At 39.2% G+C, this 14,309-nt stretch overlaps 1 protein-coding gene across 3 annotated transcripts in view; it reads right to left on the bottom strand.

The window, feature by feature from the left end:
• Positions 1 to 14,309, bottom strand: part of TENM2 (teneurin transmembrane protein 2) — an 895,032-nt gene that overhangs the window by 172,765 nt on the left and 707,958 nt on the right. The gene's annotated exons all lie outside the window — the stretch shown is intronic.

Genomic DNA, 14,309 nt, shown 5'->3' with positions numbered 1-14,309 from the left:
CCGTTCTGTGCATCAACCTGGAGGAGTGTTTTCCTCCCTGTTTTTATTATGAAGTTGAAGAAGGTGAATCTTAATGCATTAAAAATAGCTTTTGAGAATATGGTCTTTATGCTTCTATAAAACTTAATCAGAGATCTCAAACTGCTTTCACTCACTGTTAGTTTACCCATCAGCTTCAAAGGAACAGTATTCATGCCAGTGAAAGAAGATTAAGCTCAAAATTTGAACAGACAGCACAATACAATGATGGTATCTTTCATGTTCTTACATGTGATCAGGATTTGGCCTGTTCTTTTGTCTTTAGCAATGCCACAAACACGCTTCAAGATCTGAAAATTATGCTAGTCCTTCAACCACTTTCATTGAAAAATGACAGGAGATGTTTTGGGGAGATAAGGAAGGATATACACTTCTCTCATTCTTTGAGTTTGCATGGATAATGAAAATAAATACTGCTAATTAATAAGACAAGTGGATTAAATTGAAAAGAATGTGTAGAAAATAGAATAAGGAGGTATCTTTCTCAGCATAGTCACTTTTCTAAATAAACACAGAATGGTAAATACATTTAAATGTAATTCCTTATGTTGCAATAATTTAATTTTAATAAAAAACACAAAAGATGATTAAAAACAAATACTAAATGCATTATGAACCGCATGCTTTAGTCATTATATCAAGTTGTAGTTTTCTAGTGAACTATAATCAGAAAAAGTAATATCAGCAAAATTATAATGATGTATGTTTGTTTTTAGAAACCGAAGCACATTCTGTACATAATGAATCAAACAATAAAAGAAAGCGTCATGAGGAGAAAACACTTGCAGCTAGACTGATCTATTATCATTTGAAACAATGAGGTATAGAAAAACTGTTAAAATGTTCAATTAACTGTACATTAATTAAAGCCAATATTTAAAAAATAAAACATGGAAAATTATTGCTCAAGAGTGGAGCTAACCCCATGCGATATGCAGGCCACACAGCCAGGAACTGAAATAGATGCCAAATTTCAGGCTCCGATTCCCGAAGTTAGGACCCAACCCAAACCCCCCCCAGGATCAGGAGAGGTGCCCGGGAGGGGAGAAGGCCCCGGCAAGGCCCCAGCCGCCTCGCTGCAGCCCAGCACAGCCACACACCCATCGCCTGCCCCACAGCAGCGGGGGCCCCTGGCCTGTGCCTGCTGGGCTCCTCTGCACGAGGCTTTGCCAAGAGAGACCTCCCATCTTCTCAAATGTCTCTGTGGGCCTGGAAAGGCACAGGCCGGAGAAGACCCAGAAAAAGAAACAACACAGGTTTCACTGGGACTTGCCTGTGAAGTCAGCCTGTGACAAGATGCTTTAAGAAGAGAACGACAATAAATTCTGGATACTTCGGATACTGTTTTTGATCTGCATGGGAGCTTCTCTACCTTTTTTGAACGTCATTTTGCCTGAATGCTTATCCTGTGGTATTCGACCTGTTTTAAACACAAAGAAGCCAGTTGTGAACACAACCTAAAGTTTTGGGCCATCACATGGCCTGGCTGTCCTTGCTTTGGCTATTTCTTCCACAAACTTGGAAGAGACAGTTTGACCCAGCAAAGTTAACATTTAAAAGCCCCGTTTGGACCTCCTAAAACATCAAATGTCTAATCTACGCTAGGTCCTGTGCCATTTCTGAACAGCATGTGGAGTAAGACACAGCAGGAAGAAAATGTGTTTGGACAATATCCACACGCATAGAAGCTTAAGTGGAATTACGCTCCTAAAGTCTGTGTTCTGGCTTTAAACAAAGCATGTCGATTTGGATTTCAATAAATGGATCTTTATGAGTGATAAAATACAGACGTGTGCCCTTGTGTGAAAAACTACCTTAAAAGATGTGTGTTCCATATCTTCTCAGCTCACTTTTGATTCAGCTTTTCCTTTTGGAGGATAAATAGGGAAACATTGAACAAAAAAGTTTTGTACTGAGAGGCACGGTAACGCTAGCTATACAAAGACTCTGAATCTTACAACTACATAATCATAGAGGCTCTTAGAAGCAAGACAACTCTGTGCACTCTATTAATGTACAATTTCTGTAAAACTAAAGAAGAAAGAATGGAATTCAAGCTACCATGAATTAATGTGCTACAGGACTCAGGTCCACACAGTATATAAAACGTACTGCACAAAATAAGCTTTCTAGAAGTAACTGAACATATACCACAGCTGCAAAACCTCAGAACATCTGGCATAAGATGAATGTAGCAACTAACAGAGAATAAGAATCAAATACCAATGTCAAAGTTATATAGCTATTACATAGCTTATATACATATTAAAACACATAAAAGCTAATATCTATATAAATACTAACAAGGAATAATGCAGACACACTCCTATGTATATACAAGAGTTAAAATCTTATTATGCTGCTTCTTTGTAAATTTGTTTAAATAAATAAAAAGCAGAAATTGAACACCACTGAACTTGCCAGGGATATAAAACTGGATTCACATCTGACTATCTGAGTGCTTCTTTGTGAACATCTTTGCCTAGAATAAAACTTCAGTAGCAGTACCTGGAAATCTGTTAAGCTCAGAAGTTCAGAGGAGTAAATCACTTGTCCTGTAATAAAAGTTCAGCAGCATGAAGGGCTGGCACAACGTATCTTGCCATATGACATGCTCTGCGGCCTCTTGCTGATTGCTTTGGTATTTGGGAGCTTAAAGACAGTAAGTGACCTGATGGAGCACATCTAGCTTTTCACTACACGGAAGAGATTTTACTTTTTAATATAGCAGCTGCCAATATTTGCTTGGGGAAAAATGCTGAGGAAATTATGCTGTTTCTGAATTATTACAGTAACTAGAGATTTCACCAGAATACACTATCTGTTCTCCAACATTTAGGGCTTAAGAAGTCTCTTAAAAACACAAAGAAAATCACAGAACTGGAAATCTGAAACATCAGTACCCTCCATGTTTTGGTTTCTGCTTTTTTTTTTTTTTTTTTTTTTAATTGGGGTTTTAATCCACAAATAGACAAACATACCTAATTCTAATGAATTTTAGTACATATTAAATGATTGCTTTTGAAAAATCAGGGCCTGATGACCATACAATCAACATGATTCTTCAGAGATCTTGCTGTAGTCAAGAATACCAGCTTTTCATTTAACATGTGCAAGTTGGAAGCTAACTGAAGATAAGTTATTTTCTGATTAAGTAATCTGAGAATACAATGTCTGATTTAAATATCTTTGAAGTAAGCACAAGTTATTTGGGTTTAATCAGAACCAAAATGCTAAAAGTGTAGGAAAAAAAATGCTCTGTTCTGTTCTTTCATTCAAGAAAACAATTAAACAAATCAAGCTAGGTAGCATAGAGGCAACATTCAGCTAAGAGAGATGCAGAACAGCACTTGTACCCTTAACATAAAACAATACTGGGAAGGCAGAGGGGCCTTGAGTGCTGTGTGGGGCAGAGCCACTGCATCGCCACAACACTGGCCTGTTCTGACACAGGCTGGGGAACACCACCCAGCAGGAAAAGCCCCCAGATGTGAGCAGGAAAAGCACTTGAATGTCACAGGGTTACAGGTACAACAGCGATGGCTGTGTGCTCCTGGGTACACACCCCTAAATGTTACTTCTCGGTCTCTGTTGCAGATCGGATGTTGCCTAGCACACCAAGTGACACTTTGGGCCTGCTTCAACGTGGTCACATTAATTTCCAAGTTCTTCCAACTCTTTGGTGCACTCACTTAACACACTCACAAAATGCACACAACACAAGGAACTGAGCAGAACCAGAGAGTCTCTCAGTGCAGAGATCCAACTCCGAGCCGGATGAGCAGTGTCCCTAATCAGATATGAGCAATCTCTTTCCTGCATCCATGTTCTTTGTCAATACTACCTCAAAAAGTAATGGAGATTCTATCTTAGCTGTGCTGCATTATTCTCCGTGTGATGATTAAATGCTAAAGAGACACACAAACATACCCTCAATCCTTTCCACAAAAGAACTAAAAAAATAATAATATATATACACATTATTTTTCTGAAATGAACAATGATGCAGCTTATACCTAATAATTACAAACATTGAACATAAAAAGAGAATGAAATTGATGCACTGAAAGATAAAATGAATAAACCAAACCCACAAAAAATCCTTGTTAGCAAGCATTAGAAACCCAGTCTTTAGCATTCCTAATTCTTTATTCAAATAACTCTACCACTCTGTTTTCTCAAGGAAACCACATCATCTGCTATCACAATGAGTAACAGGTTTTTCACAGAACCACAGGGCTACCGTCCAAGCTAAATTCATCTTCAAAGGCAGATCACGTTACTCAGCCAGGGAGAAAGAGAAGCACTGAAGTGCCCAGGAGCAGAACACAGCATTGCAGGGAGCAGCCCCTCCATGGGCAGCTTGCACCCAGGCCATCAGCCTTGCAGCCTAGGACCAGGGCTCCTTACCAGCAATGTGGTCTCTGATATATGCTGTGCATGAGTCAGTTCTTCTATTTGCTTGAATTCTCTGAATTATTTCATGCAAGGCCAAAGTTTAAATAGAATCTCAATATTCTCAAAATGTTTTCAACATATGCTGGAAAGAAGCAAGCTATCTTGCTTATAACCATAGATGTCATTAACTCTCTTGCTTGCTGTAAAACCAAACCGTTTGCCAGGCGTTCCTTCTTTTGTCCACATGTTTTTACAGTGTTTGAGGCAAGAATAGCTTGAATGACTGGCTGTCATCCCAGACTGTACATTTCAAACTGAAAATTCAGTAAATGCGTGCTAGAAATTGTGAGTCACTTATCAGTGTCTGCCAGTGCACTGCAGCCATCTCCTCAGCACAATATTAGAATCAAAAATTAAATGTTCCTGGGCAAAAAAAAAGAAACAACAAAACCCCCCAAACCTCTTTGCTTACCCACGACAGCCAAATAACCACAGGAAAGGGGAGAGGTGGTTTAATGGATGAAGTATTAGTCTGAGACTTTGTCATAGTTTCTATATCTATGCTGACTGAGGCATCCCTTGAGCAATTGCAGATGAATCACTTGTTATCTATCTGCTTCTTTATCCATATCCTGCACAGGAGTGTCGAAGGTAAATTACCTTACCACTTACAAGGCGATCAGATACTACTGCAGCATGAGCTGGTAAAATGCTTTGTAGCTGCGGCTCCCAGCCTGCAGGGCACAAGTTCATCACACGGGAGGCAGAAGCAGCAGCAACCAAATTAACTTGGCCAGACCAGAGTCCTTGCTGTGTACACAGAGCGAGCGCGGCTGCTACTCCATCATGCTCCTGCCATCGGAGGTGCCATGAAGCTCAGAGCAGTTGTCCCAGGGCCCACAGCCACGGCCGGCCAGCAGAAGCAGGAACACCAGCTTGTGCTCAGCGCTGCGGGAGCCAAGGGGATGGCAGACTTGGCCTTTGCACCAGATGGGTGGGATGGCTGTGAAAAAGCAGCGTGCATGCTCATGTGGGAGAAGACAACGATGAGGGACCCTTCACCAGAGTCTAATCTGATGGACTAGGAATAGCCAGTTTTCTCAACCAAATGTCACCTACAGAAAGGTTTAAAAACTGTCTGATAAAGTAGTACTCTCATACGATGTACTAAGTATATTTGCTTAAATACATCACTTAGATATGCATTACCTCACCACATGAGGTGAGCCTGCTACATAAAACAGTGGCTAGTCAATGGCGAAACACATTGCTTTAATAATAATGCCTTACGTAGATTCGGTATCCCGTGATAGCTTTACGTATTTACATATATATACATATATATACATATGTGAGTAGGCATGCCATTTCCTGCTTTATGTATCAGAAAAATGAGTCACAGAGAAGTTAGTCATCTTTCCAATAAAAAAAAAATAATAAAATAAAATCCATGCATTTCCCCATCTCGTTTAATTTTCCAATAATGAAACAGATATTAAACATATTTCAGAGAGACCAAGGGTGCATTTATCTTCTTTAGCCTAGATGCCTGACTGCTGCCTGAAGAGGGCACTGATGTAAGAAGAACTACAAAGAAAAGCACACATATATATTTCTAACTGATAAAAAGTTAACCATTGCCATAGAACACGAAATCCAGAATGCTAAAGTTCGTTTTGTATGCTTGGTTCTTCAGAATGGAAGGAGTTGAACCCTATCTAGTCTTACACAAACACTCTCCAAAGCAAACTCAATTTGATATACCAAAAATCACACTGAAGAGAAACTGGAAACAGACATTTTTCTGAGCAACATACAGAAACTTCTGAGCAGAAGCTTTTGGCCAGCAGCGTAAGCTTGGTGACATCTTCCTTGACAGGAGTATAGCTTGTCAATGGCTGTTTCCCTGGATGGTCCAAGGGGGAGCCTGAACATTTTCCTAGTGACATAACAGTAATTGTGCCATAATTACCAATTCATTGCAAATCTGGAGTCAGGTGCAATTAAGTCATCCCCGAAGCTATTACAGCAGTACTTTGGATCTTATATAACCCAGTTAGCTAGCACACAAAGCTGTTTTCCAAGGGTATAAAAGAAATCTAGTCTAGAAAGCTAGTCACAGATGTTTTAATACAATACATTATTTTGACCATTTCAGAAACTTCACAGAACATATTATGCAGTAATAATATAGTATTTCCAAAATAATCTGAAAATTATTTATTACACCTGACATAATAATAATAAAAAAGAAAGTCTCTGAAAATAAGTTACTAGAAGTAACTATGTAAGACAGAAGATCTGATATGAGAAATTTGTACAATGCTCTTGCACTGTTTTTTCTGGGTTAAAGATTTTTTTTTCAGAAATATTTACAGTATTACTTCGTCAGCCCAAAAAAAGCATCAAAATAAAAATTAAATACCGTTTTTCTTTTAGACTGAACTAACTAATAATCAAATGGTGGAAGTAAACACTGATCTATGTGGATTATTAAAACATGAAGACGCATTGACACCAGTACATGCAAAGTTCCTGGGGAAGTCCCCCAGGACAGTTCAATTTCACAGCTCCAGGGAAGCCAGAGTTATGTGCTCTCTGGTCAATCTGTTTCACAAAATGCAGAGCAGGTAAGAATAAATGGTGTAAACTATATGGGAAAGTATAAGAATGGTGCATGATGCTGTAGTAAACAAAAGCAAATATAATACAATGCATATGTTGCATTGAATCAGATTTCAATAGGTTATTTCTCTTTTTAAAAGCAGGTAAAATACAAATGCGTAGAAGTAAGAAACAAGCACTTCTCTGCCTCTTGTAGGGAAGGGCAAGCTGCAAGCACTGCATGACTAGTGTGTCTTCCAGAGCCACTGGAATGGGGCTCTAACTCTTTATTAGTTGGTGTGGGACAAAAAAAGAAAGTCACAAACCATTGGTCTAAAAAGCCCTACAGAAGTTCCCTGACTTTTCAAGGTATTGGAGAGTTTAACCTTAGCTACCACAGACAACAAGTTCTGACATTCAGAAGATGAAACCATGAGTTAATGAGTACAAATGAAAGGTATCATGAGGCGGTATATGAAAGCCTTCCCACAGCTTATAACTCTAAATGAGCCAACATACTAAGCTAGAAGTTCGTATAAAAGTTTTTAATTGGAGATTTTAGTGTGTGTAGGAAAAAATCACAAAGTCAGACGTGGAAAAACAGAAATCAATACTAGAGAACCTCAGCTAGGAAAATAATCAGTCTTTGTCATTGGGTGCTGCAGCTGGGACACAACTTACCAAGATACACCCGATGTGACTGGCTTTCAGGGTGAGACCCCAGACCCCTCTTCTACAGCCCCGGGGCTGTGCGGGGCCCCACAGAACAGTCCCCGGCATGGCCGAACGGGGGGAATCAGCTTGAGGAGGCTCGGGACAAGGCTGTGGGGCTTTTAATGGGTTATAAAATACATATACCTCATCAATTACTATCAGTGAAGAAAATGAAAACACTGTCACCATCACCCCCTGGGGCCAGGATGCCCCCCCTGCCCATTTCACGCAGTCCACCTCTGATTCCCTAACTGCAGTGCAGCTATGAGCTCTGGCTGCCGCTTATGATGCGCACAGTTCTTACCTCTCCAGCATGAAAGAGGCAATTGAATTTAAAACCAGAAGAGCTCGTTTAATCATACTGGCAGGCACCTAATGCTGAAGCCTGTCCCCAGTGTCAAGGAGACAGCAAATACCGGAGTCCCTCCTGTTGTCTATATGCCATATGCTTTCTTGAAAAACAGTTTCACCCTGGGAACTCAAAGCAACATCTTTTACTTGTCTGTCTTTGTTTCAAGGCCACGAGTTTATTTTTCTGAGGAGACCAGAAATGCAAAGAGACTCAAGTAAAGAGACACAGAAACTGTTGTTATTAATTGAACCTTGAGGGAGGAGATTCCATTTTCTATTTAAGGTATAGTGATGATAATTGAATTATGTGGCATTTCTTCCTTCAGTGTCTTAGGCCACCACAATACTGAATTTGTATGGCTAAAAAGAGAGAAAAACAGCTCTTGGGTGCAGTGCTGCATTCACGGTAATGACAGCACCAGTACTAAAAAAGAATTAAAAAGAAAAAAAAAAAAAAAAAAAAGAATGAATATAATATTTATCCAACTAAAGTCATAGGAGATACTAGATACTAGTTAGGTAACAAGACTGCAGTTTGGCCAAAACCTCTGGATAAACATCTGCCACCCTGCAAAAATTGCTAACAGCTTCACTGAAGGATGACAAGTAATCAAAATCTATGTTTGAAATCTCTGCTCACAAGCATGTGTGGATTGCTTAAATCCCTTGGACAGAAAAGGTTCATGGCAGTTAAAGCTATAATGTGAGAGATGAGTTTCAGAAAACCCACAGACCAAGGGCAAAACTTTTAGATGCTGACATTGACTTGTAAAACCATGACAGAGAAGAAAAGGAGATAAGGAGGATTCCACAGTAAGTCAAAGAAGTCTGCTGCTTTGAGACATAGGGGCAAGGCAGAAGTCAGCAGGAATGAAGGAAAAAGAGACTATTTCTTAAGAGCTCTTAGAAGAGCATGATAAATCTTCTACATAAGAAAGAAGCTCCTTGATGATTACGTTTTACATGTATAGGTTATATGTATATCAGCAGGTAATTTACCACAATATAAGCTGATCAGTAGGTCAGAATAGAAGATCCTAGAACCCCTCTTCTACACTGTGTGCTGCTTGGATGCTGTCAGGCTCTAATTCTGGACTGGATTTAGTTTGGGGTGTTTTGATCAAGAGTTCCCACTGTCCATGTGGTCTGAAGCAATCTCAAGGGACGGTCATTGTTTGCAGCTCTCATGTCCCCATTAGAAGGGGATGCACATTTGCATCAAAGCCTCTAATTGGTTTTCCCTGGAAGAAATTGTGTTTGCGCAAGCCAACATTTCCCAGTAAGTCATCTCATCACTGCCTAAGGTAGGCAGCCAAAGGGGTCACTTCAGAACTGCAGCACTGCTCCAGCACAAAGCACTGACGTGGACACCACCAAGCTCATTCAGAGTCTTGTTCAGATGTCACCGCCTTCCAATTTGTCGCTGTATCAGTTAACCAGTCGCTGTGTCAGTTAATCTGTATTTCACATAAGGAAAATTCACAAGAAGAATAATTATTATCCACCGAGAAAGACTCTAACGTTTTGATTCATCTTTGTTTTTAAATGAATAAGAAGTTTACTGGCTGTTTCAGTCTGTAAATAGAAAACATCCTAAAAATGTTAAAAAGAATAAGCTCCAGTATTAATTTCATATGGGATCTGTCAGTTGTGCAAGACACTAAAAATTTAGAAGACATTAAGTTGCAATTCTGTATTTGAAAAACCCAATGAGATTACTTTGTTTTGATATCGAAACTATGACACAATGACAGCACAATCTTCCTGTTGCTCAACTGACATGCAAGAAAGATGCTTGTCGTATTAGATCTTCAAATCTACCTACAGAGTTATGCTCGACACTTGGGCTCTTCTGCATGGCCATTTAGCAACTAACTTTTAAAAGGAATATTCAGAAACAGAGGAGTCAAGCTTAAGAAACTACAAAATCAAGAGGATTTCTTTCCCTAAATATCTCTAGTAATTTAAGTAAAAGTTATCGTCATTATGTTATTAGCAGTAAATTGGAGTATCTATAGTTTTTGGTAGTAAGATATTTATGTGTCTGCACTTAACACATAAAGAAACAAACAAAAACAAATATAAAAAGTAAATCTCATCTAGCTAAAGAGTTTCCATTAGATAGCTGTTACTCTCTATGCTGATAACAGCAGAAGATTTTTTTAAATTGTTTTAAATTAAGATATTCATTCATTTTTACTACTTTTTCTCCCATTTGCATGTGTGAAAGATTTTCATTTACACTCATTTATCAACTCAGGCAACTTCACTGACAAGGAAATTAATTCTGACAAAAAAAATCAAACTGTCTTGAGAAGGTTATCGCTGATGTTGGTGCATGCATATGGCACCTAGATCAGGAATAAGTATGATCTTTTATCAAATACAATTCTCAAATATTATGTTTATCTTTGACATATTCACAAAGGCAGATGGATGTCCAGGTAGCAAAGATCTTATTTTAAAGTAGTATTTCTTTCAGAAGTACTTCCCACAAATGTAGGAAGGCAGAAGAAGTGATAAAAAGAAAAGTAAAGCATGGTATTGAAAGAGATCTTAGAAACCAATAACCCTGGTTCAGTGTTAAAAACCCAGAACATAGTTCTTATCTGTCAAAAATGCCTGTAGTGAGTGTTACATATACTTGGTTGATCACTACTTACAACCATAAAAAAAAATAATAATACTTAATGTTCTTTAAGACATCTGCCCTGTGTTTTTTGTTAAGTGCTTCCTAAATGAAGCCTCATAAGGTATGGATATTAGCAAAATTCTGAGGGCATATAAAATGAAACACAGGGAATAATGAATTAATATTGAATTGTGTGTCCCAACCCCAGTATCCTGGTTCCATCTTGGTCTTATCCCCCTTGTAACAGACCCTCCTTGTCTGGTATGTTCATTTCTCTGGTCGTAACAAAGTAAAACACATGAAAACTAATTTGAGTGGGTGCTAAGCGAAAGTAACTCATGCTTCAATTTAGCTGTTATTTCAAACCATCTGTTTTTCCTCACACAGAGTATTTAACTAATATATTTCAGTAAAGAGAAATAATTCCATTTTTTACATTGGCCATATCTCTAAATGCAACATACTTCTGCAGGACCTTTTAGGCAACTGCCTCGAAAAACAAAACAAACAAAACCAACACACAAGAAAAAATGTAGTTGATCACAGGTTTTGCAAATGATCTATAACACAAATCCTACTCATCGGAGAGGATTACATTTGTAAGCTAATGTCCAATTAGAACATTTTAACAAAAACATAAGAGCAAAACTATCCTCTGCAGGGCACGAGAGTCTATCATCGTTAAAGCTTAAAGACAGTTCCATGCATATTTTCTGCATTTTCTGAAGTAGCAGCCTGGAACAAAACCCAAACTACACATCTGTGTAGGATACTGAAAGACATCTTGATGTGGTCTCACTATTTCAATTTACTTGCATGTTTTTCAATGCAAACGTAGGGAAATATGGCAAGCTGTGCAATGAAGAGAGGGGAAGTGAACTCTGTTTTGCTGTACAGTGTCTTTTTATTAACTGAGACTCCACAGAGCTCTAAATTTATGAAATACTCAAGAAAAAACATTATTAAATTATTCATCAGTGATAAGACAATTAAGAAGCAAACTAAAGGGGCGAGTGGAAGGTTGGTCCTAAGGGAGAACAGGTGGTCCTCTCATTAAAAGTATGTTTTGGCAGCAAAATATCCCCCGAACAGAGGGAACCTGCTGCTAACGCAGCCTCAGAGTCAAATTTAGGAGCAAGTGACAAAGACAGACTCATGTGAAGAGTAAGGTGGGTGTACGCTGGGTGCAACTGCGCCTGGTGCAAGCTGCACTTCCCTGGCTTCTGGCAACAAAGGTGCCGCGATTCGATGGCACTCTGGAGCCACCACATCAGACGGTGGCCTCATCAGCCACCAGGCAGCTCTGTGCTGCTGTGCGCAACTGCACTGAGGTAAGGTGGGGAGCCTCGGAAAGGTGTCACACACTGCTGACCACAGGCTCAACGCAGTGGTGAGGGTGGCAGCTGAAAGCCCTAAATCCCGCCCCCCCCGCTCTGTTTCAGATCCCGTGTTTATCAACCACAACATGTGGGTTTCTAGATAAAGGAAAGATTCACAAGCTGCCTGAGATCTTCTCAGGAGAAGGCCCCCTGGAAATGCTGACCGTGAGCAGAGTCCAGCTGCACAGGGCCAACACCCCGCGGCAGGGGCCGGCATTTCACCTTGGGGCTGTGACGGTGCAGTGCCACTGGAAAGAAAAGGGCATGGCACGGTGTGAATGGCACGGAAAGCCTTCCAGAGGTGGAAAACAGAAAAGGAACAGGTCAGAGAAGGGGAAGGGAGCAAGTTGGCACAATGACTTTCATGAAGGGAAATAGCACGCAAACAGAGCAGCGTCCTGCTCTAACAGGCTGGTTACAGTGCCAGAGCCCTGGGGGTGTCTGAAAAATTCATCATTAAAGGCCGTAATGTTTTGGTGACACAGAAATGCAAAACTGCATACTTCATCTTAATTTTGTACAATCTTACTTCCCAGTTAGGTAAAACACTGCTAAACCATTTCTTCCCGTAATGCCATCCCCTTTAATCCCACATTTCCCTGTGTGCACGGAGTGTCTTTACAGCTAGAAGCAGAAACATGCAATAGCTTTTTTCTCCTAAACAAATAATTCTGCTTAAAATTGTTACTTGCATTCTTGCATAAGACAAATGTTCTGTACCAGGCAGGAATTCAGACATTCTTACATAGCATTATCTGAGTCTGTTTCAGAACCTGATTTAGGTTGTAATAAAATGCAATAAATGAAATTTCTTTTAAAACTCTGATCTTTCTGTACCTGTTTGTTCAGTTTGGTCAGTTGACAAAACAAACATTTTAGCCCTTCCTGCTGCTCCAGATATGTCATACTGAAGTACATTTTGCATAAAAGGAAATGTCATGCCACTAGCTTTGTAACATTTTTAGGGTTATAGTTATAAATACTTCACATGATGCTCTAGACAGGAACTCGAGCAATGCAGATTCCTCCTCTTCAAATGAACAGCAGAGAAATTCACAGATTCAGTTTGAATCTGTACCATATTAATTTACATCAGCTGATCAAAGAAAAGGGAAGCAAAGACAAGGTAGATTTCTAAAATGATGAGATATATACATACCAAGCTAAGAATTAATTACATGAGGAGAGGAGAGGAACAGTAGGCCAATAGATATAACCACGTAGTACAGTAAATTATAAAAGACATTTTCCTATACACATAATTTTTTTTTCAACACTTAAGGTTTTTCAAACCTAAATTATTTATCTTTTCGAAGAGCAGTCTTTGTTTAAAACACACACACATAGAAAAAGAAAACAATAAAGCATCTGCTAATGAAAAAAAAAAAAAGACCTATGGTCTTAAGCCATGTTTAAAAAAAGTGTTTTAATCCTGTCGCTTAAATGTCCTGTTTGAAGTGTCAGCCTCATCTGGAGCAGAGGCCGTTAAGGAATTATGTTAACCCCAACGCTTCATGATACCATCTTCAGAGTCAACCCCCTTCAAAGAAAGCAACGACAAGACAAAATTGATGCTTCCACATTTTCTGTACTCCTCAAAAAAAAAAAAAAAAAAAAAAAAAAGATTGCTATTTCCTAAGGTAACATGAAGGGATCTGTCTCTTCTTCACGCATTAACAATTAATACGGATCCTGCTTATAGACATCTGTAATGCTTTGGGCTGTATTTATGGTGTGATAACTGTGTCATTTTGAGACACTGCACACCAAGATGATAGAAAGACACAGCTGAACTGTTCACTCATGCTCCTTTCCAAGGGACAACACTGTTATCTTGTTACAAAATACTGCCCCGAGCAATAAAAAGTTTCATAAATCTTTTTCTACCAGTGTTGTCAGCTTCTATTTTTGCCTGTGGCTGAATGTGATTATCATCTGTTTTCACCCTACAAGAAAACAAAGTGATCTAGAATATAATGACTGGGGAACATTTTGGAGCCCTCCTGAGCTGCAGGATGTTTCCAGCTGCTAGCATAGCTGATAACGGACTTAATAGAGCTAATGATTTCTAATACCACTAACACAAGGCTATTTTCACAGTGGGTAAATAATGACTCTTTTGTTTTGGAAATAGTTAAGGAGTCATGTAGATGTTTGATAAGTACATGATGTGGTGTAAAGGCAGCAATATT

This window comes from Aythya fuligula, chromosome 14 (genome assembly GCF_009819795.1).
Source record: "Aythya fuligula isolate bAytFul2 chromosome 14, bAytFul2.pri, whole genome shotgun sequence".
NCBI classification, from domain to species: Eukaryota; Metazoa; Chordata; class Aves; order Anseriformes; family Anatidae; genus Aythya; species Aythya fuligula.
The sequence above is the reverse complement of the archived record's forward strand: the minus strand, read 5'-3'. Positions and strand labels throughout refer to the sequence as shown.